The sequence below is a fragment of the Anopheles coluzzii genome, chromosome 2 (assembly GCF_943734685.1).
Source record: "Anopheles coluzzii chromosome 2, AcolN3, whole genome shotgun sequence".
NCBI classification, from domain to species: domain Eukaryota; kingdom Metazoa; phylum Arthropoda; class Insecta; order Diptera; family Culicidae; genus Anopheles; species Anopheles coluzzii.
In genome coordinates, this window is record NC_064670.1 from 95,877,830 (window position 1) to 95,903,551 (window position 25,722).

Here is a 25,722-nt window from a genome sequence, read left to right on the forward strand (position 1 = left end):
TAAATTCACTGCATGATTGGAATATTTCTTGAAATCACCTGACCAAATGCTCAGACAATAATAATTTAAGACATTTTTTCATGAAATGCATATTTGCATATTGCTAAGCACGATGTAGTTACCTCATTATTCGATCACCATCGAAACTATCTAATACATTCACAATTATCCACCTCAATACCATCATAATCGTACGATAATAGTCTAACCTTGGACCCCATTCCGCTCAATTCCGCATTCCCCTACCCAAAAAAACGGAAAAATACACTCATGCAAACAAGCGCACACCGCAAACACTCAACAACAATGTGCTCCTTAACGGATTTGGTCCGCTCGCTCGCAGCATCCCGCGTGACCCTGGCGGTGCGAGTGTCACCTTCGCAGGATCGAACCCGATCGAACAGCAATCCGGCAATTGCCGGAACCTCCCTCGTGGTACCACACCCTATCGATCCGATTTGAGCGATTAACTCTCGAACAAAAGGCATTACGTTTAACGATTATTTGAACACCGAGCGCTTTTTTCCTGTTCCAAATCAAAAGGGCTCTGCAAAACCAACGACGGGCGACGGGTAAAAGCGAACGGAACAAGACCAAATAAACCGCATCGCTCCACGGCTGCTGTCCTTCCATTCCGTTCCCTTCCTGGTTGCTGCTCGCGTATTTTTTCCTCTGATTTTAGGCGGGTTTTGAGGCGGATTTTAAAATTGATCACAAGCGATTGGAAGGGTCGTTGGGCCGGCGGACCAAGGCAAAGGACGTGCGGCACCGCCGGTAAATAGAGAATCAATCGAACGAGGGGTGTACCCGGTGGCATTGTAATCTGTTTGTTTACGCTGACGCAGCGGTTTCAAGTGCTTGCGTGAGCTGAAGGAGTCGCAGTGGAAAAGGGAATGTGTGAAACAAAACCACAAAGCAGTTGGTAATGTGTAATGTGTTTTGAATCCTTTGCCGAAAGGATAATGAGGATATGAGGATGTAAACGGAGAGGAACTAGGGAATAAGCATATTTTGGTGAGCTATTTATAAATAGAATTTGCGTATTATAGTTTCATTCTATCCCAGTTACAACTAAAAATTGCTTTGATAAGTTTTATTTTACACTGTTTTCCCAGTCAGGTTGAAATGTTAATAGCACTATTGAAAACTAGTGAGATATGCTTTCAAACTCTCTTGTATAGTTGTGAATTTTGTTACGCTGCATCATGCAAACATAATATAAAAATACTCTATTTAAAAAGATTTCTGAGTATATTTTACAGGGTTTGCCACATTTTATTGGTTGGCGCCCATCAATTTTTGGGGGGTTCCCTTTTTTGTTTGTGCGTTCGCACGATTTTTTGGCAGTTTCCCAGAATTTTTTGGTCCAACTGCCTTGATATTCAATCGGAAAATACCAATAAATTATGGGAACGAACCAAAAATCTATGGGATACGATCAAAAAATCGTGGGAACGCACCAAAAAATCATGGGAACTGACCAATAAATCGTGGAAACCCTGTATTTTATTAAGATATGACTCAAACTATAATTGTCCCTCAAAAATTGAAGTAAGGTTTTTGAATACAAAAACAAATGCCAATTTTAACCTGTTTTCTTTTTCAAGCTATAATATTGATATTTCAGCCTGTCATTGAAACAATATTCATAATTCAGATTATACTAATTTAAAAATTACGTTTCTCCTTTCACGTTCATAGTGGATTTCACCATTGGTGTTCCAACAAAGATACGATTTAAGATCATTCTGTGTTAATTTTTCTGTTTGAAATAGTTTTTAATCATATTAACACATTTAAAAAATATCGATTCAAATAGCGGTTTATCTTTCTGGACAAAATATTTATGCACCAGCAAATAAATTCAATCATACGTGAGGTAACTCTACCAAACATGCGATGGATCGGCGTTTGTTTACACTTTTATCGGGTAAAAATAATATATGCTGAAAATCTGGTTTGCGGATGGTTCTGTGTGAAGTGTTGACATGATATCGGCTGCCAAGTGTCAAACTTCATACAAAGCCTTGTGCCATACAAAGCCCATACAAAGAATACTTCAACATTCTTCGAATACGGACCAAAAGCTAGACTAACAACTGGTCTAAACCTGACAAAAAACTGTTTTGTTGGAAAACGCGGTGGATTTTTTAGAGAAAACACTTTATTTACTGTGGTATGAGGTTAAATAAAAAAAAACTCATCTAACATATTTTTATGAAAGAACTGTATTGAAATTACAATAATAAATTATCATTGATAATTGACATTTATATTCGCAGCACATAATCAACAAATAATCGCAAAAGAAATATCTCCTAATAAATAAAGTTTAAGTTGTACAACTAGATAAAGCACACGATGACTTAGTGTGATTGTTATTACTAGAGTAAGTGTGAGTGTTATTACTAGACTAGGTAAAACGAAACCACTCCATAGGAAACAAAACAAAACATATTCTTTTAAAGACAGTAACCGGCCTAAAGGCCTTATATAATGTAACAGGCTTTAAAAATCGTAAATGCTGTAACTTGCGGATTTTAAGTAACATTTTGTAAAATAGGGAAATATGAATAAACATGTATTCCGATTACGATAAATCATATCGTAATGAGAGAACCACCATTTCAGTTTAATGTAACCTTCAAAATTGCCAATAAAGTCAATTCAACTCTTTGCTTCCACCTTTTTCTAAACCGCCCATCTGTTGTACGTCTGCCAAACAGGAAACGAAGTCCCGCAAAATTCACGACCAGCTGTCTCCAAGCCACGGCTAAACAATAAAATTTGCAATTACACGATGCATCTAAAACGAAACAAAACAAAAAAAAACACCATTGCATCACACCTTTCCAACCGCTCTCAGGTCTAATCAAGCCGACTAGCAAACCTAAGCACCGATTGTACGCTGCCCAAAAGCAGCGGAAACAATGCATCATTAAACATTGGAAAACTACGAAAAGCAACATTGCCTTCACTTGCCAGAGCCCCTCTTGCCTTTGCTTTGGACGGTCCCGCGGATGGCGAGACGGGACGAGACGGCAATGATAGGATCTAATGCACGATGCAACTAACCCCGACCCCACAGCAACGACAGCGCACGTTCTAATTTACGCAGTTCAGCAAAAAAAACAACCCGATCGTGCCAAATTGTCTAATTGCAGTTTTGGGGAGTAGCTTTTTGCTCCGTTCTATACTATCGATAATGGAAAAAATGCAGTCGAAAAAACTAACAGAGTTTAGAAACCTTCAAGTACCTTGGAAGCGATTGGAAGGAAGTGAAGCCTAAAACGGAGCTGCCTAATGGTGCATTAGACGCGTGCAGGTGCAATCGATGCGTGACGCGATGCTCTCTCACTTCCCTTCTAACAGCCGGATTCGCCCGGAGCGCATACAACACGCTACAGCCGAAAAAAATTAACACCGCACCTCACTGCCGGTAGGAAGTTGGCCGATTTCAATGCCCAATTGTTCGTCGGAATGTGTTGTTTGTTTTTGTGCACACTCTTTCTCGCACTCTTCCCCTGTTTGAACCTTACGCCCGTGAACACCCTCATTGCTTCAATGCGACCCTATTTTGGGGCTCGGGGTTGGCAAAAATTGTGCAATTGCACTTTACGCTGCAGTTACTTTCGCTTTCAATTGTCGATCACGGGCGCACCGAACCAATCAACTAAAACGGCTCCAGACGGCAAAGCAGGGGCGCCGATACGGGCCAAGCATCGAGCCAGACAGGGTGTCAGACAGTCTGGCTTAGTTGGGCTCCGATGATGGTGGATACGGGGGTAAAAAATGCTCACCCAAAACAAAGGTGCAAAAAGGAAGTAGACATCAATCGGGCGCAGCAGAAGGACGCATCGGAAGTGACGGTCTATTCCGCCGGCGGAACACAACACTGTAACCGCCCCGAACGACCAGACAATGCACACATTTTTGGGGCGGTTTTTCGTTCTTGCGATTGTGGTGCGGTCAGTACAGTTCAAGGACAAGGTTGTACGTGGCTAGCCGGAAAGTATGGCAGCCTATTCGAGTCTGTGGTGTGCACTTGAGGCGCTAATTTTTCCGCTTGCTGTCGATGACGGGCTTGTGTGAAGATCTAATTGGGCGCAGGCGAGGTACATCGACAGACTGCAACAAAGCGTGGGAATGAGCTGTGAGCGCTAGGAGTGTGAGCGGATTATGTAGATTTGTCTGTCTGTTGTCTAGACTTCAACAGTCACTAAGGGTCATGAATGGTACATACAAAACAAATCAACACACCAATGTTCAACCTCTTTACGATCCTCAAGATAGGGAAGATGGCACGTGTGACTGCCGAATTGCATGAAAAAAGTCATCTCATAGATCTCACCTCACCCAGTGGAGCAGTAGAAGACCGACTGTACGTAAGCATCTATTACAGATTCATCATAGTCACCCATCGATGCCTGGGTGTGAGATGATCCAGACGGACGTACGCCCAAAGGTTTCATTTTGAGCCTCATCAGCGCAATTGCTCCGAAAAGCTGGGATCCATTCGCTTCACAAGCATCATTGAGCTCAGGAAACGAGAGCCCATGTTTTTTGTGTGTCTGTAAGCTGCTACCGTCGTCCGATTTCAATGAGCCAACTCAACGAGGAGCAGCAAAATCTGGCCTCTTAGTCAACGCCGAAGTATCCGTGGGCACGGTTTTACATGATACTCTGCTAGCTAGTTGATAGGATGTTGGATTAACGGAAGCTCTTCAAAGAATGCTCTGGAATCTGAGAAAAGAGTGCGACAGCCTATGTCGCTGGATAGTGGGATGATCGAATAGAGAAATCGTACGACAACTCTAAAAATGTTCTATAACTAGTATTACATTTGCGATAAGAAAATCTTTATAGGCAAGTTTTTACTTTATTGCAATAGATGACGCTATACCTGTCATGTGCAAAGTAAGTAGTCTAAGGAACTATTGGACGTTACTCAGTATTTCACCTAAACGACATTAAATTATTGCATGTGAAAAAGAAGCATTAAAATATTCCTTTAATTATATTCATTATCCTTCAACTCTTGGTCTAATATCCTAATTTGAAATTATTTTTCTGAAAGATACTGAAAGATACATCAAAATGTTACTATTTACAATATAAATTCTAATCCTTTAGCGGAGTTTTCAACCGTTGTACAACCATCCTTTTTAACGGATTTACGCTGTCCCTCGCTATATTTGCAGATGGATGGCTTTTGAAAGCTTCGCCCCCCACAAACACCCACTCAACCCGACAACACCACCGTATCCTTCCAAGTGCAGCCAAGTGTGAAGTGTGAAGCTGGCGCATAATTATCACAAAATTCCGCACTAATCCCAGGCGACCTCGGTGCGCACTACTCGCGAGGGGCTCGAACAAAGGACGTTCGCCCCGGCGTATCAACTCCAGGAGGGCCACCTTCTCCGTGCCGTCACCTTGCCGTGGAAACGCGCTCGCGATGAAAAATGATGACGCGAGCGATGAAGTGGAAACGCGAGCAAACAACTCAGAATGCCGTCTGACACTCCGGCTCGACTCGGGCACGGTGGCTGCCTGGACGATCTGCCCAGGCAGCCCAACCTCGCAGCATCCATGCCCGGGGAAGTAGGTGGCAAACACTTACTCTAATGAACTCTTCAGCGGTTTTTGGTACGCGTAAGAAGGCAGCGAAGGCACTTTTTTTTCTGTCGTTCGCCCCAGGAACGGGACCCAAAAGCGGGCGGATTTTGTGAGCATGCAAATTAAGCTTCTCCTTGCGCTTGCCCATCGTATGCCACCCATACACAGACACATGCGGGACCAAAGTGGTGGATGACGTCGCATGGTGGAACCAACCGGCACACCCACTCGAGCGACTCAAGTCCACAGGCTTAGTTTGCGGGATGCCGGGCGGGAGTGCCTTTTATTTTGTGTCCTCCGTCAAACAATCCGAACGGTACGCGGGACTTATAATTCGAGCCTCGCTTTCGCCACGATTGACGCGCCCCGGGTTGACAATTGCTTCCGGGGCCGGACTGGGCCGGGTCGTGCGGGGACCTCGGCTCTGTTCCCGCCCGGTGCAATGTGAAACAAAGTTGCAATGCTCGCAACACGGCGGAATGCGAATTTGCCGAAGGTGCGAATGGTATTGTGCTTAGCGTGTGTGGCTCCAGCCGGCAAATGGGCCGGTGCATCTCATCAACATTCCTGCTAATGGCAATTGGCAGTTACTATTGTGTTTGTTTGCAGCGTTATTTTTTCTTCTTTCTCGCTCAAAAGCGCAGATGTGTGACTAACTTTAATTGCATTATTACTGGAAGGTGTGGTTGCGCACGGTCGTTTTCTTTTATTGCACTGCTTTTATGTGCATTAATTAAGTAGAATGGAATTGTGTTGGTCCTGTCCTGCACCGTTCACTCACATTATTAGCACTAGTCTTGGGCATTGAAAAAAATATTTGAATAAAATAGAACAAAGACTTTCGAAAAGGCATGTGTCACAGGTACAGCTTTGATTTGTTTCTATGCGACAAGACTAATTATCCTTGACGCGAGCAATTTTGCTATTCAAACTAGAGCAAAGCTAGTGTTTACATTGATGAAACATGTTGTACTCCACTTTCTGTGAAGCAAAATAATTAAGAAAACACCGTTCGACCAGTTGATGGACGGATGACACCAGCCCAAAACAAACAAGCTTATAAACAGGGAGAAAGAGAGAGAGTGCAACAATTTATTTATCGATGCAAAGCCATACGCATTACTTTGTCGCGAAGGTTGGTGCGTTGTGCCACGCCTTGCACCGAATGCCTTTTGTGCTTTTTTGTGTTTTGTTTGCTTTTACTTTCGCTGTAGCTGTGTTGTGTTGCTGGCGAAAAGTGCAGTGATCCAGTGCAGTGTAGCGAAAGCCAAAGCTACCTGCGAGGAAAACAAGATACGATTAGGTCTTGACATGACAGCATGGCACGTTCCGGTGCATAGGTTTTTATTCAACCTGCGACACATTACACTGGAAAAGCCGACCAGCCCAACAATTGATCTTGTCTGGTGCCCTTTCGTCACAAATAATAGACACTTTTGATTTTGTTCCATGTAATGTGATGAAGAATACAGTCTGTTTTTTGATAGCTTCAGTGTGAACAAAACACTGGTGGTTTTCAGAAAGTTTAAGAACAAATAATTAGTATTGACCAACTGTATAGACCTTCGTTTTTATGTACTTACTGCATTCCATTGCTTTCTCTCTTTTGTTATAGTTTATCTCATTATTAATTTATTCAAATTAAGAAAAATCGCAAAAAAAACCCTTATGATGCAATTTGACGGTTGGCTGTTTCTAACCTCCTACAGCCCAATATCTCAAATACACATCTGGTGCGAGGCACGAACAGACACCATAACGATCGAATTCTTTCATACTTCAGGATGTTCTTTCCATCCGTGCTCTCGCCGTCCGCACCTTCATCGCGCCATGGCACTGAGCTGGTCAGGGCACGAAAATGGAATCATATCGATCGCTCGATCAATGCTCATGCCCTCACGAACGCTACACCCATAAACGAGGCTCTAAAGAGCGGTTCCAAACGGAACCCTCATGCACAAGTGTCGTAAATAAGCCCGACCCGAAAAACCGAGAAAAAACCCCTCGACAGACAGCCGAAATACGGCCGATGCTATCGCCACTTCCTTCCCGGTTGGCGCAAACCATTCCTTGGCCTTTCGGCGAGGACGAGATGGATTCCACCCGGTGCTGCAGTGACCACCGGAAGACACGAGACACGATGAATCGGTCCCGGAGAAGGCGAGCGCGGTAGCAGCCCTTGGTCAGCGTGCAGCTCCGAAGACGAGCGGCAGCAACTTGGGGATCCTCCTCCTTCCCTCCGACACGAAGACACACAAAACAAAAACAAATGAGACAAGACCAACCCGCAAAAACCCAAAATTAAACGAAACGGCTCGTGAAGCGGACGGATAAAATGTGGCCAATGTGGCAGCCATCCACTCGCACGGCGAATGCAAAATTTATTGCCGATAAAGGGAACATGATTAGACAACAATGAGCGTAATTGAAGTTGAACATGAGCATTGGCCCCGGTTGCAAATAACGGCTCGGCCGCACAAACGGCTGATACGCGACGTAAGCGGGTTGTGCAAAATGTGTAAAAAGGGGTTTTCGGGGCCAAAAGTGTAAAGCAAAAACTAAAAAATGTACGTTGGAAAAATGATGCAGCATTTATTTCGCTGCCTAAACTTCTGCCTAAACAGCTGAATGAGCACGATGGCAATGAATTTGGGACTCGTTGCTGGTACCGCTTTAGTGCTTCCTGTGCCCCCGTTGCATGTGTTGTCGATTACAGTAGCAAGTGAGAAAATGTGCAATGAGGAGATACAGTTTGAAGATACTCGGTTAACATGTTATGTTAATTTGGTTATCAAGTTCATCGCCAGACTAAACAAAGTATTTGATGAAGGACTATGTATTTGGCATTCGTTTCACCAAACTTGCAACACTGTCCTTGGATGTTTTATTTTCATGAGAGCATTTACACAGTTTTGAAGTGTAAACTTCTTTAAAGTACTAGACTAGCGTCTGTATATATATTTTTTCTCAAATACTAATACATTGGAAGCATTTTACAATATTATCCTAGCTTTTGCTTTTAGCCTCCTTCGTCTTATAACATATTCTATGATTATGAACAATATTAACTATTCTCAGGGATTGAAAATCATTTAATACCTATTTTTAGAACAGGAAATTTGAACTTTGAACTTGAGTTGTACCCTGTTTCTACTATGGTGACCGATAGGATGCTCGGTTCGCCGTACAGCTCAGCAAGATCGTGGTTCATCCTTCTCCTCCACGCTCCATGCTCTAACACAGGGGTCTCCAAACTACGGCCCGCGGGCCGCAGGCGGCCCTCGAGAGCCTATAATGCGGCCCGCGGTGATGTTGCCAAGGATAATGTAAATATCATATTAGTTTTACAATTTTCATCACATTTTTTATTTTTACTAGACCAAGCCAAAAATAAAGTTACTATAAAAGAAAAGTGTAGAATTTTAAAATGTTCATAAAGTATTTTCATATGAAAACGTGATTTAAACGTTATCATTACCAAAAGTAACGTCAAAATGGCCCTCAACAACGTTATTTACAAAGCAATGCGGCCCGCGAATTGAAAAGTTTGGAGACCCCTGCTCTAACACACCGCCAAAGATGGATCGTAGGATGCGTCGCTCAAACACGCCGAGAGCGTTTGTATCCTCCGCTCGGATGGTCCAGGATTCGTGTCCATAGAGAACAACCGGGCGAATCAATGTGCAATATATAACACATTTCGTGAGGGCTTGAAGTCTTCTGGAACTTAGCAGTCGGTGAAGCCCATAGTTTGCACGATACCCTTGGACAATGTGTCTCCGGATTTCGCTGCTGATGTCGTTCTATGAAAGACCGTCACAAGATAGCAGAACTCTTCTATCACTAATTGTCGAGATTGTCGCTGTTAACTAACTACAAATACATTGCCTCTCAGTTCGGCCCTATCACGGACTGAGCCTCCGGCTAGCAGCTGCTTCGCCTTCGTCACATTGATCGTTCCAAGTTCGATACTCTCATTGATCCAAGTTCGATACTCTCACCTTGCACTGCACCCCGTTCAAGGTGATCTCTAGCTGCCGGATCAACTTATCAGGAAAGTTGATGAAAGCTGGATGATATCCCAAGGCTCATTTCGGTCAATGATGTCGTAAGTCACCTTGAAGTATTTCAACAGGTGGTGCGTAGGGATCTGTCGCTCTCGGCGATTGTGGAGAGGATCGGCTGAGGAGCAAAAATTTGGTCGGTAGTTCGTCTGGTTGGTTACTAAATAATGCATTTAAAAGGTTTAATATCTCACTATTTTATAATGACTTCTTAGCCTTCCATTCGATCATGACTAAAAACAACATTTAACTGTTTCTTTTTTACCCTAAAAATGCTCCAACGGAAATAATTTCAACATTCAAAAAAATCCCGAACCATTTCTAAATGAATGTGCTGCATGGTCTCCAAAAAAGAGTCGTATTGTTTATCACACTACGCTCCTTCATCTCAGCATCATCAGAAGTAAGTGTTTAAGATCTTAGATGTTACAGACAGGATAATTGTTCCCAAACCTGCAGTCGGAAACTGCAGCATTTGAGGCGAAGCGAAGCAAATACACGAAATACCATTTACTGGGCGCAATCATACGGCTCACTACTCGCCCACACAGTGCAGCGGAAGCCCATGCCAGTCTTGGCCTGACTGGTGGCCAGAAATCGTTCCACCCGAAACGGTCCACCACTTCCGGGGACAATTAAGAAAATCCGGCAATTTCCCCTTTTTTCCTCCCGCTCACCCAGCCGGTGTGCAAATAATGACAGCGCCAAACCCCTGCCCGGTCTGCTAAAAGATGCAGAATGCATATATCTCGAGAAAACCTCTTAACTGTCTGTCTGCCCGGCCGCATGGTTTCGCAGCTAGCAAGCTGATGCATGAAGTGTACCGGGCATGTAAGAGGACTACTTTGGCGCCCATTGTTTCGCGCACGGCACGGAAACGGAACAGGAACAAACAGCGCTGCGGGACAATGCCGCTCTGTTTTGCATGAACAACAGCAGTAGGGAAGAGAGGACAACGTTAAAAGCAAAGGAAAGAAACGAGCGCCGAATGATAAGAATGAGGACGAAAAACAATAGCTCCGAGGCCTAGCAGCAGCAGCAGCAGCAACAGCAACCAGCGGCATATACACACCGCTTAGGAGAATTCTAGTCGACAGATGGAACCGGTGTCACTCCCCCGATAATAACCCAAATGGGTTTCCGTGCGCGTTCGCGTCCTTGTGCACGTTCCTGTCGAGCCCGAGCGTTACATGCATCATCATGAGAGATGTCACAATGTGTATGCATGCTAAAGCACCCACCACCGACCCTCCCAAACACACACACACATAAACATTCGAAAGGAGTATGAGCCTTTCCTTCTCATACGGACTAAGCATCCGACCATGCTAATGACGAGTAAAGTAGGATGTGGAAGTAGCTATTATTACGATTCACGTACCACCGGGCGCATTCGTCGTCGTCCACTCCTTCCAGCCGTACAATGTCGCAAGAAAATGAACCACAATTACACGGCAACGGGGACGGCCAGCGACGGCAATTGAAAAACATCCACTATTGTTAGGCGGCCGAGACGTGAGACGTGCAAAACATTCCGCAATCCTTCATTTCAGTTCAGATGCTCGGATGTTGTACAGAGCGCGGTGCAGTATGAGGGAGTTATGTTTTTTTTTCTCTATTTTGCCGGGAATAAAAGAGTATTTTTAATATGGAATTTGCAAATTTTGAACGGAGAGGGAATGAACTCGCTGCGTAGAGAGTGCGTGCCAAAAAGATGCAATCATGTATATGATTTCCTTTTGCTTAAGTCGCTGGGATTGTTGATGTGGCGTTGACATACATAAAAGCCTTTACTCTCAAACTACTACTCTGAGTAAATAGTTAATAATCAAAATAATTTTTCTTTTTCTAGACTTTATTACGATGTCTAAAGAGATAATATTTTAAATTGCTGTGCTCAAAATCAATAATTCTTTTCTTTAAGGCATAGGAACATCTTATCCACGTGTGTCATAAGACTATATTGACCGAGACTAGGATTAAACCTATCTGAGTCACTAAGACTATTGTCCATTATAATTGTAGAGAACTTTTGTACATTTCTCTATTAGTTCTTTCTCATGATTTTGACCAATCTAGCCAGATTTCCTTAGGGACAATACAATCTCAGCAACATCTTTCTGTTATGGTTGTAATAAGACATTAGATGTGTCAAAATGTATATTGATAGTGTTTGCGCAAGAACATTTTCGATAACTGTTCTTATATAATGAACAGCTCATAACGAATCAATAAGGGAATCGAGAAAAAACTGGAAACCATTATACATTTTTATTAATTTATCATTAATGTTATCATCACCCAAAAAAAACATCATTCTTAAATTATGTAAGCTTTAAATAACCAACTATAAATTTGTTTCAAGGTATCATAGTGACTGAATTCAAATACTACACTAGTTTTGTGTGTGGTTTTGTATGGAGTGTTGATTTTAGCCTCCAACTGTCAAACTCCATACAAAACAGCCGTCTAGAATCGTGAAGGGCCCCATTGACAGTCATTCGGCCATTTACCACATTCTTATGTCGTTATAGATTGATTAATTTAGATATTATCTTGTTTTCAAATTACTCAACTTTTCATCTACAAAGTCAGATAGCTGAAAAACTTGCCATAAAAGCAAAAAATTCTGAAAAGATAATCACCAATTTCTCTCCAACATGCACCAATACTTCCACCAAACCAAAATCAAAGCTTCACACGTGAGCCGTTCCCTTCAAACACTGATGGTAATTTATTTTCCTTTGATCTAACTAACATACACAAAAAAATCGAATCCACCTGTACTTTGAAACACCTTTCAGATTAAAATAAATTGTGTGTTAAAGCATCAACCGGTAAAGTGAAACGAATTGCGAAACCACCCACGATACCCACGAATAACGAGTTAAAGTGACTGTATGATATGCACACACACACACACACCAGCAAATTACCTCCGGCAATTGAAGGTGCTTGAATTTTCCGAAAGATTAATAAAACCAAACTTCAGCCTTGTTCTAAAGTCGTCTCATCATTCGGCGGATCTTGTGAAACTGTTCTCTGTGCAGGGGTTTTTTTTCTTCTTTCTGCCATGAACTTTGAAGAGAGCTAGACTGACAGGTTCTTTTTCGAGCGGGTAAATGGCAGCAGCCATCGGTAACGTGTGTAGAATCCTCGCGAACACGTTGAAATAGCTGGCCGTATGTGTTCGCTTTCATCTTTGCCTTTTGAAACGGGGAGTTTCGTTTTTTATCTTCACCTAAGCACGCTAAAACCGCACAGCCAGCGTCAATTGACGAACTTTAGCGGAGTGGAAAAATCACACCAAACCAACCATATGGGGAACCCTCTGAAACTTCAGGATTGGATGTAGGCAAATGTGAAAGCAAAAAAAACACACTTTTCCATTAGAAAGGATCAGCGGTTTAATCAATTTCTTATCCTTTCGTTGGCCTTTTGCCTGGCGTGTTGGCTTGCCCTAACGCGGCAAAGAAGACGAGTCGCATCGGAAGTCGCCGGCTGGAAGATCGGCGAAAGTGGCAGCGGTTCCAGCAATCCACCGCTAAGCTTCCACTTTCCAGCGGGGGTGGAAAAATCCCTTATCAAACGTCGACTGTGCCAGTGAGCGAACAACGGCGCCGACGGCGACCAGGGCTGGCGGCTGTTGCCACCTCACATGACATGATCAAAAATGCGCCAGCCAGCTCGAGCATGCAGCGTGCTCAAGTGCGAACCGCGACCGGAAAAGCTGGTATGGAAAACCGTTTTGACTGGTTTTCTTTTCCTTTCCTTTTTCCCGGACTTTTCCCGAACCGCAACACTCGACGTTTCAGCTCGCGCCTCGCGGAAATAAAAAATGGAAAATCGAAATAATCCGAAGGGAATAAAGTTCCTCGAAATTATTTCCTGTTTTTTTTTTGGTGCCGCTCCGGCCACCCGGTTCGCTGAAACCTTTACCCCGCCCGAAGAGGCCGGATGGAAATTGGATTTCTTCAGATAAAACCCCAATCCGCACGGTCCACCCTCACCCATAACAGACACGGGAAGGATAGGAATTTAACGAACCTGTTTACGACTTACGCGGTGATATTTCGCGTTTGCCTTTCGCCGCGTGATAGAGCCCGGCTGCGATTTCCCTCCCTTCCGCCACTCAAGCTCTTCAACAAGTCTTCCTCCACTGACTGGCGGGCACGAGCGACGGACTGGCGGAAACCATTTTGCATTGCGCTTCATCGGAGCCGTGTATTGCGTGCTTAACAAAAAAAACCGAATGTAAATTATGCCTTGAATTACACCGGCCTAAAACGGTGAAGTTGAAGCAGTTAGTTAGTTGCTTCAGTGGCAGCCGCCTCGCAACAGTACCGCGGTTCGCGGATGATCATGCCATCTGTGCTGAACCGTTTATTATGCCTGAACCGACACAACCACGGGAAACTAGCGAAACAACACGGCACAAGAGGCAAGATGCACAAACGAAAACTAAAGCCGGCGGGGCCGGTGGTGGGGCACGAAGTTTCCCTGCGCTGACTGTGGAAATTGCTTTAAACTTTCAAATCAGATAAGCTTCACATCATCCTAACCGTGAGTCGCGTTTTGTTTGTATGTGTGTGTGTGTTTGTGTATCGGTATGTACAATGCCGGTAGCCGGTTTTGTTTCTTATTTCTAATTTCATTTCCCGTCCAAACTCTTTATTGAAGGGCCTAGCTGAAGAGATTTGATTTTAAAATTGAGCTGCGCTACTGTTCAAGCGATTGCGTCAGACGGTACAGGGTTGAGAAGGGAGTGGAAAAAGGCTTTATCCTCGGAGTCAGCCTGCTTGATCAGTGAGGAAACCCAAGACCACCGGTCCAGGGAAAAAATGGTTGCATAATAATTCAATTTTCTTTGAATCTTTAGTTTCAAACTGTAACTATGCTTTCAAACAAATGCAATAATACGGAAAGACTCGTTACTGCTTGTCAAAAGAACTATAACAACGAATGTTTTCAGAAAACTCGCGCCAATTGAATTTGGCTAGCAAACACGTCGAAATCCTAGCATAACTTTACCGAATTTCCAGCTATCGTTAAGATTAATAACCATTGTTCCCAATCGATTGCTATGGAACTGAGTAGTACTGATATGAAGGAAGAAGAAGAAGAAAAAACAGAAATGGTAATGAAGACATACGATAAAAACATTTTCAAAATATAGTCCTCCCAATATTGCAAGGACAATACCTTAAAACACCATCATGTGCCTCAGTGTGATCTTAGTTTAAATGATCTGCAACAACAACAAAATCCGCTCTTTATGTGGATTAATTGTTTAGAACGAATACCAATGTATTAGCTGACTTATGATTGGCTTATGATTTAATACCATCATGATATTGAATTTTGTAGTATTACTAGCTGGCCCGGTAAACCTAGTTTTACCCCACATTTTATTAGTTGCCGATTAAGTATTTGAAGTTGCAAATTACTTATCCGGCACTACAACCGCTTTGCGGTCTTGGCCTGCCTCAGGAGTGTCCGAAACCGCTCACGGTCTCGCGCCTTCGTCTGCCAGTCCGTTAAGTTGCAAATATAGGTGTTTAAATTCACATTAAATTTTTTATGCATTTTATTTGTTTTCATTGATGTCATTGTCGTTAATTACTCAAATAATATGTTTAAGAACATAATTTGGAACAGTAAAACAGTGTAGAATTACGTAGATTGATTTATTTACATGCAAATAATTACATACTTGTCACACACATATAACTACTATGAATCTCTAATGCAAATCTCGAAGCGCTAGTGAATGGACGATATTTTTGGTTAATCTGTCTTTAGCTAGTATGTATAGATTGGAAGGTTTACCCACGCGAGAACATGCCACATATAATTGTCCATGCGAAAAACACGATGTTTGTAAGTCCAAACCGCAAACAGACATCGTTTGACCTCGGGTAAGACCGCAGCCGGGCAGACCGAAAAAAAAACCATAACGAAAAATGTTGTTTACACTTGCGAGTTTAACATCAGTAACCAAACATGTTTATGTTACAATTATTACAGCAAGCATATTTGTTCGTTTTGGAACTTCAAACAGCAAACAGGACAAAGCGAAATAGCATGTATTTTTTAATTCATTATTCCCAAACTAAAGTACTCCATCTCTGTTTTGTCATTATGGATATTTGTGACAGCATCGTAAACCGCTAGGCATTTCACAGCGAGTGTAAACCGCACCTTACACCGAGTGTAAACCGCGCTTCACACCGGCTGTCAAAGTGCTGTATACAACAACAACAATGATGTCCTTTGTATGGGAGTTAGAAAATTGCTAATAAATTAAGTTTAGTGCAACTTCTGAGAATGATGTGAGTCTTAAAGCCTATTCTCATACCACCATAAGGTGTGTGCAAAGTTTCGTTGAAAAAGATCCAGCCGTTTCGGAGTTTGCTCGCGACAAACACCGTGACACGAGATTTTTATATATATAGAAGATTAACATCCTTTGAAAAGGAATTTCTTTCTTTAATATATGAATATGTTTTACTGAGGAAACATCTGGAATGGGATACTATTATGTTAATTAATACATCATATTTTTTATCGTTTTCGGTCTACTTGATCACTTTTCTTGTGATATTGTATACCTAAAATATTACTTAAAAAATAAAACGTCATACCACCGTGAATCGTTCAGACTAAAACGATTATTGACTTTTATAACAATGTGAAGCCATTTCGATAATTTTATGGATAATACAAACGTACAAACACAAACGGCAGCATGTTCAGGCTGGGTAATATTGGGAAACGGGTTCTTATTCTTCATTTGGCGTAATGTCCTACGCTTATACTTTTACAGGTTTTCGAGACATCACGTATCTGAATAGTCAATCCTTGCTACATGAAGACGATCCTGAAGAGAATCGAATATACTACCGAATCACTTAGACTTGAAGAACATTAAACCTTACTTATGGGGTACATGTAAGACCAACGCCAACCATTTTCAAACACGATATGAATGAGTCCAATAGGAACTTTTTCACAGTGGAAACTAGTTCCTAAATTCTTTCAATCCACGGTTGAAAGCTATCAAATCTTTTTTTTTTTCAATGTTATTGTTGGCTTTCTTAAGGACATTACTCACTGTACATTTTCTCGAACTGACATGAAAATTAACTACTTCCAGGATACGCAAACATTTCAACAAGGTGAAGGACAAAATTACATCTTAGAAATAAAACAGACAAGCATTTCACCGGGAATGGCTTCCAGTTCAGAAGATCTGACAATGATATTTTATATGTCGTTCTTTATATCTTTATATACCGTTCTTTATATGCATGAATATTTTATTCATGTAATTGCTCAAACTTGAGGATTTCTGAAAGGCGAATAATATAATAAATCAATCAAACTTTAATCAAATCACAGTTCCAAATTGCACAGCGCGTAACTCACACCTCTACCGACCTTAAAGGACAATTTATCCTACGACGCACAAATCAATTTGCACAAACAAATTACAAATTTGTCATTGTGGCTCATCCTACCACTCACAAACATATACCAACGAGCAGCCACACCCAATTTCGATGACAATGCACAAAGTTCTTGTACTTTCGGTTATGAAATTGTACTTTCAAAATCAATTCACTAGTAATAAACATTTAATAGCCTACATCTCCCCTCCCCCCTAGCCTACTCAAATGTACCGTAAACGGTGTGCCCACACTGCCGCTAAAATGTACCGTTTTGGCGGTTTCGCTTCGAACGGACGGACGCAGGCGGACGTGTTTTGAATGCTGTAGCAACGGTGTGTGCACTTGAGCATCAACATTTTTCCCACTTTCCCGAAGGAAAACTCTTACCATTGCCGCCAAAACGCAGTGAAAAGAATACGAAACCTCGAAACCTTTGAACGGTGTGCTACCGTTGCTGGAGAGTGTGAGTTGCAAAAGGCAATAAGCGAAAATAAAAATGAACCGTTCACCATCCTCTACGTGGCAAAGTTAGACATAGTACAGCAATGTGGGGTAAAAGGTAAAAACAATTCGCAACCACCAAGAAACAGTGCAAAGGCTTGTAATGGGCTCGAGTGCTCGGGTTTCTGAGTTTGTTCGTGGTGTTGTTGTGTTTTATTTTCTTCTATTGCTGTGTGGTTCTAGGCACATCCAGGCCGCGAGATGAGAGTAAAAGTTCAGGTGAGGTTGGGCAATAAATTAAATTTTCAAACAAACCCGCTGTAGCAACCGGTACGCGGATGCAGTCCAGTAGCGAACTCGGTTGTGATCTTTGCCCGTCAGGTTTTTTTATTCAATCAGCTTCTCTCAACCATTTAAGCGGCAAACGATACCTTATGATGTCGCATCAGACATGTTGATTGCATTATGAAAATTGAAACAACTATTTCATGCAATAGTTTTGAGTTTTTTTAAACAAACGTTGGAGTAATATTAGCTTTGAATACTTGAGTTACCTCCTGAATATAACTACGATTTGATTGCAATTTTAAAGATTGAGAAGGAAAACGGATAAATAATAATAGTGACAAATTCCTAACTTTTTATCAATCAATCTTAACTATTTTTACATGATAAGACATCAAAATCTGTAATGCACAACAACCCTTCCCTTTTACAAACCATCCCTCAACTCCTCCCACAAAAATGTGAGCAAAAATGAAAATCAAAGGGATCTGGGCACTCACCTCGTCCTGCACTTGCAACTGCACTAATCCGCCCTACACACATGCTTTTACACGTATGGCGGCACTCTAGCACCCCCTTACAACCGGCGAGTGGCACTTGGAAGCGTCTGAGAAGGCGCACATCCACCTCCACCCCGTACGGAGTGGCTTTTCACGAGGAATTTTCGCGTGCGCACACATTTTTTCTTCACCTCCAACTGGGACGCCCAATCCCACCAATCCCACTCGAGAGCGCATGAGAGCGGGTGACGGTTTTTTTTCCTCCCATGGTACATGGTAACTCTATCGGCATATGCGATCACGTCATATATGCGATTCCTTACCCCACGGAAGATGTCTCTTCCCCGGCGTGTAGCGTTCGCTAGATTGATTCGTTAATCTGTAAAGAGGCGCATGCGTTTTTATTCGCCTATTTTTTCCTACTTTTTCGTGTGCGAGTAGGAGCAAAAAATTGTCATACATTATGAAGCGACGGGCGATTTCCCGCTTTTCTTCCAGACTCCAGAGCAGCACACATGAACACGCCCGCTCGTCGAGGCTGCATTCTTAATATGATTCGCGTAGAGGCTTCTCCACCCATCAGCTTTTTATGTGTGCATGTGTATGTGTGTGTCTGTGTAGGCATGTCTGAAGAGCCACAGCAGCACTAAAGGAAAAGCAAGGACAAGCGTCTCCGTACCAGTTTCTAATCCCGTTCTCAACTCCCCGTTGTGGATATCAACACGATGGATTGGGTGCCGCGGGAATGGAAACATACTTTTTTCCCCTTTGCTTCATTCGCCATGTACACACATCCTACATTTCGGGCACGAATCAGCAATACTACCAACTGGCGTAAAAATTTGCATCTAAAACTCCATCCACGAGTCTAGGGGACTAGTCGCGCGGGAGCAGACGGCAAAACGGTTTTCCCCCGTTTCTCCAGCGAGCATAATAGCGATGGGATTTTCCATTTCCAAGTGAAAGTACAAAGCCTTCGAGGAGCTGAAGAGCCTCGGCATTAGGAGCCGGCAGACGGGAAATGGTTCAAAATTCTTTCACGAACCATTATATGACGCGGAATGAAAAGGTGTACGGAAAATTCGCCTCACCAAATGCAGGACCGGTAGGGGGTGGAAAATTATGAGCAAAAAAGTTATGCCACAGGATTGATCCCGCGAATGTGCTGGTAAGCCGCGGCGGTTCGCGCACTCGTCGGCAAAGGTTGCAGAATCATCATTTCGCGTACTTTAGTAGGTTGGGTTGGGACTGGTTGGGAAGCACGGAGCGTACCGGGGCGAGGGTGAAATGGCAAAATCAATGCTCAACGGTTGAATAGTTCCTCCTTTGCATGTGTGTTTTCCCCGTACGGGGTGTTCGTTTTTGCTGCTGCTGCTCCATGGCGGGTAAAAGGAGTGCACAGGACACGAACGAGGGGACGAGCATACAGCAAATATGATTTTTTCGCCTAACGACACCGGGCGCGCGCACACCGATTGGTTGAAAATAAAATTGATGATGCTGAAGGAAGCGATTGAATTGAATTTGAAGGCACGGGCACATTTGTTTCCTGAACGACTGGTGAGGAAACAGTGGGGGAGAGAGAGAGTTGGGCGTTGGGTGGAAATGAAAAAAAGATGATTTGAGCGATTGAGTTGAGCGATTGGAAGGAAATGAAATTGACGCTAAAGATGGTTGTTAAATTGTTGGAGAAAAAGTTTTATATGCATGGCCGTTTCGGGTAATGCGAGGACAGGCAATGCTTCTGTTATGCACCAAATAAAAGCGTAACTAGATGTTAAATGCTATTAAACAGCCTATTTTTCATTGTAATCAAGATATTTTGACCAACTGAAAAATAAGTAGACTATCCATTCGTTTGATGTTTTTTAATCAAATTGTAAAATAAAAGATGCAGTTAATGATAATGATTTTAAACTTATAAGTATTAATATTGTTTCTAATTTGTTTGCTGTTTTAACAAATTCATTTGCTTGTTTATGCTATTCATAATTTTTATTTAAGTATTTTCTTCGAATTTTTATCTGATGTTTCCCCATTTCTACCGCTTCTTGCAAAGCCTCTGTACTTAAAACTTCTTAACTCCTACTTTAAGCTACTTTTCTAGCCTTCCCAAACGCAACCCGCAATCACCTTCAACAAATCCAAAACAAAGCTGCTTCTGTTTTCGTTCGCTTGGTTTGTGTTTTGCCTCGCCTAATGCCTCACAGCTCCGGCCGTTTAGGTTTACGCTCGCGATGGTATCGCTTTGTTTTGTTGATGTTTGAAAAATTACACTTTCGCCAACTTTTATCTCTCAAAACTGCACAACCAAAATCGCCCCCGGCTGCGGTCCAGCTCGGGGGCAAAATCAACCCGACAGCGAACCCCAAACGCCCAGTACTCCTCCCGCCAGTTAAGTTCAATAGTCCGAGCGGTGGTGGAAGGAGACGCCCAAAAGATGATAAATTTCAGTATGATTAGTTTTTCATTTTACTTTTATCACTTTGGCACCCATCCTGTCTGATGGCTGAGTGTACTGGGCCACACTTTGGGTAGGTTGGGTATTCCCGTCGCGTGTTGAAAAACGGCAAGGCGCTCACTTGCCTTCCTTCCTTCGGTTTGGGTCGGGAAAACTGTTCCCTGTAAGTTTTCTTCCGTGCAAGTTTTTCCTGCCCATTTGCGGACGGCTACACTGTACTGCCAAGTACGGAAAGGATAGGCACCCCAGGGAAAAGGTGCAACGAAAAGAATGGGGGGGGAGCAAAAAATATTTTATGTGTACCATTTTTCATGCAAAATATTTTCAATTTTTTGCCGCGCGTAGTCTTTTGCAGATCTTTGTCCACCGTTTTCTTCTTCTTGTGTCCCCATCGAGTGTGGTTTTGATGCAATTGTATTCAGCTCTCCTGGCGATCGGTAAAAACAGGGGAAGCAAGGAAGTGAGAAAAAGCGGCCAGGCTCATTCAGTTGGCAGATAGCCATTTGGGACACGGATGGTTTTGGTCGCGGCGAATGGAAGAAGAATGTTTAACGGGTAAAAGAGTGGTTTCGTAGTGCAGGGGAAAAAAACTTTTACAGTATCGGGTGCGAAATCGATGAATGAGTCAATGGGCGTTATCGGACTGGGAAGGAACTGTTTATGGTCGGAACTCAAACATTTTCTTCTATGGGAGCCAAAAGACATCAGTTCAGAAGTTGAGGCAAAAACCAAACCAAATTCACGATCTGTTTCGCCCGAGTCAAACTTGAGTGTCTTTACCACGAAGGAAGTGTTAACATATTTCTTGTGATAACGTCACAGACGAAAACTACTCATTTTAATGATGCCATATTTCGTCTGGTAGTCGTAAAGTGTTCTTTAGTTTGTTTTTTGTACCTAAGTAATTTTCGCAATTTGTACTGTGCTTTTTAGATTTGTTTTTTTTCTATCAAGAAATACTGTTTTTAGTCTTTATTTTTCAACAATTAAACGATGATAAGAAAATGAAACCAAAAAGTACTCTTGCAAGTTTTCCAAAAAAATGCCTGAAAAATATTGGTGTATTTATCATATTGGCAGGATGTAATCAATATATTATTTATTCCATTAAAAATTGTTAATGTGTGAATAATTCACAAATGAAAACTGTATGTGAAAAACGGTCGTTTGACGAATTTAGAAATAATGAAGAACATCATGGTGAGAAGATTAAAAATAATATGGCCACCAAAAATCCATGAGTAACTAGCTAAAGATAACCCATCCCCAGATGATATTATCAAAATTTCATAATTAGCTAAACCAACTCTTGCTAATTGAAAACAAGCTGCCCTTACTCACTATGACTCAAACTCACAATGAATGCATAGCGAACCCTCACAGGTACTCTCCCGTATGAAAAGCAATTGCAATAAAATGAAACTCCAAAGGCAACCCCCCTGCCATGCGGCATATTACATTTCAAAACTATGATTTTAGCTCTTTCATCAAAATCTTACCCCGAAACAGCACAAATACACTATGGTACTATTCACTATGCTCTTTCGCGTGAATGTAATTCCCCATGGTTTTGGTTGGAAGATTCGCGCAAGATAACATTCATACCCTTGCGCCATATTACGCCCGCGCACTCAATGACAAGTCGTCAACAAAAACGGCATCATAGCAATTGTTTTTCAATACCAGCTTCATACACCACCGGCTGCGTTATGAATTAGAGCTCTCGGTGACGGGTGACGGTTCGCGAGATTCTGACCGGAGTGGGACGACACTTGCAGGCTTTTTCACTTCGGGTGAATGCTTTACAAAAGGTTTACATCTCCACCGCACACCACCACCACTGGTTGCTTGCTTGGCAAAATCTTTCTTTCTTTTCTTTTTTACAGTAATTAGAAGATGGAAGAGTGGATGGGTTTTGTTGATTATTTTACCCAACGCCTGCACGCCACCGTCGTCCACACTTTATCCCCAGTGCAAACAAACAAACTCTCTAACGTTTGCGAGACCATTCAAATTTTACACTACATGTTCAGCCCATCTTATCACAACGACTAAATTTCAACGCAACGGCTTTCAAAGCACCTCAATGCTTGTGTACAGATGTGAAAAAAAACTTCTACTTTTTTCACCCCACCCACCCAGCTGCCAACTTGTCGCTTTGAATGGGAAAACGGTGAAGAATGCAGTGCGAGAGAACGATGCGTTATGGATAGGCGACAAGCAAACCATTCATATTTCTTCGACACAACACTAACCCAACAAGCAAGCTTTGGTTATGAACTGCAAAATTCTAGGAAGCCCTTTTTCTGCCTCCTTCTGTCCAACCTGCCTCCACATCAAGCAAACACGGGCGCAGGGATAAAAAACACTGAAAGGGAAAACACTTTTCATATTTACATTGTGTTCATGCTGCAAATTACTTGGCATTGAAATTTGTCATTCAAAAGGACCGCTTCCCATGAGATGCCAAGCAGTGGTGCCAGAGTGGCAACAGAATTCTTTTGGCTTATGGCTTTACGGACCATCACCACCACCGTTCCCATTCAAAACACGGCCGCCAGTTAAAAGGGGTGTTGCAGCCCGTGCAGACGCCCCGCGGGTGTGAAATGGACCTTTGGAAGCTTGGGTTGGAGATGATTTTTTTAGGTGTGTTCGTCCTCACAGCGAGCACTAGCGAAACTCATACACATATTCTTCAGCGTGTATGGCTTGTGTTTGCGTTGATTATGCTTTGTTTTAGTGCAGTAGCGTCTTGTTTATTTGTGCAGTGATGTGGGGTACCGAAACTGAGGCCCCTGGCCTGGGGAAAGCAGAAGGTTTTGTTGCTTTCTTGCCGGCTTCAACGAACCCCCGCGTGAGTCAGTCTGGTCCGGTCGGGGTATTTGTTCGTTGAATTGAAGTGAGCTTGTTGATGTGTTCGTTTTTTGTGTTTGTTCAAAAAAAAAATATGGATGAATGCCTTTACTTAACCTTTATGAATTTTTAATGACAGTCCGGGCGGGATTGTTCGAATATAAAGCTGTTTTTGCAGTTTGCAGTATCTCAATGTCAAAGACGAAGAAATAAATAAATGTTATCAACATTACGATGCTTTCGTTTACTGGATGATTTCAGGAACTCTCATATTTTTTTAATTATTTTCCAAATTCTAACTTTTTAAACTTTTGGTTTTTTTCTGACTTTTTGACTATTTGCCGATTTAAAAAAAATGCTTCAAAAATATTGAGACAACCCAAATAAATTGTAAAGACAATTCAAATAAATTTTGAAACAATCATTAGATTTTATTAAAAAGAAACGAAAATCAGGAACCTAACAAAAAATCGTGAGAACTATGGGAAACCCCGTTTGCTTGCTTTGTTTATAATTGATTTTCAATTAAGAAATTCAGTACATAAGTTGTTTAACTTGTGTTCCCGAGATAATACATGAAAAATATCACTAAAATACATAAAAACATGAAAAAAACATTATCTGTACAGTAAACTTAGCAGGCAGTTTTGTAAAATATATTCTGAGGTATATTGTATTACTTCTTTATCTATTTTAATCCATCTTTATCAACTGCATTGCAAAAGATACAAAATGTTACAATAAAACAACAGATTTGATGCCCTCTTAAGAGTTCAAACCGACAAAAAGGACATTCTTTCATTTCTTCAGAAACAAAATCCTACCGTCTTATTTTTAACTCCGCACTATAAACCCTGAACCTTTGAATTCACCTTCCATTCTAAAAACATGACACATTCTTCTCGACGAGCTGTCCAATTCTTCAAGTACTTTTGAAAATTACATGCCTAAGATTACAGCCATCCGCAAGCATGAAAAGCATCCGCCACTTGAAAGTGTAGCGACCGCGTCATAACACTGCCAACTCCCATAACGGACGGGGAGGGGGATCCGAGATTATAATCAAAGTCATGAACACGACCTCCTCCAAACGCACACACACATACGCCATCATTCTGGGGATCTCATCCTTTCCTGTGATGTATGTCCTATCCCACCTCCAAAGGGAGAAGGAAAACAGACAAGGACAATGTGACAAAAGCCATGTGCAAGTATGCGCTTTCACGGGCAAAGGCCTTGAGTGTATGAAAAGATTCCGTTCCTTTTTTTTATGCCATAAGGCTGGGTGCCCTCTTTACATGTTTTTGAAGTGCGGATGTGCAGTACACACCGGCGTATGTCAACGCCGCCGGGCAGACAAAACCCCTCGCTACAAGAACAAAAAAAAACAACGACTCTCTGATTCGTATCATCAAGTGCACCTTGTCCCGTCGCTTCCGTTCGGTTCAAGTTGCAAAGTGCAATCCGTTCTTGCTGTTTTTTTATCAGGAGGGCCCTGGTTAATGTGGAGGTGGAAAAGCAGGATGAAACTAAAAGGGGCACAGGGGATCCTTGCGAGAATCTGGAAAGAAAGCGCTCACAGTGCCGGTACGTTTCTCCTAGTAATCTCGATGTCGCCTTGACGTCACGTGAACTAAACATGTCCTTAGCCATCCATTTCCTTTTTTTGCATTTTGTGCCCACCACTCACTACTTGCATATGTAAAAGCCCTACCGCAGGCTCGAATGTACAATCTTTCGCGAATGAATGAAGAAAGCATGCAAAAAAAGAAACATATCCTGACTCCAAATTTTGTGCTCAAGCACAACCCACTTACCCGGCCGTGAGGGATCTTTTGCAAAAAGGGGGTCCCGTTTCGATGGGGCCGGGATTTACACGTCATGCCGCGTGTTCTCGTATTTCCAGTCCATAATACTCTTTTTGGCTTCACTTGAAATGTTTGCCATTCTTGTGGTAGCGGAACATTTTCCCCAACAGCACTTCAGCCAGGTTTTTCGCAACCACCCCGGAGAGCACACGGAAAGTCACGTACGCCGGGAGGATCATCCTG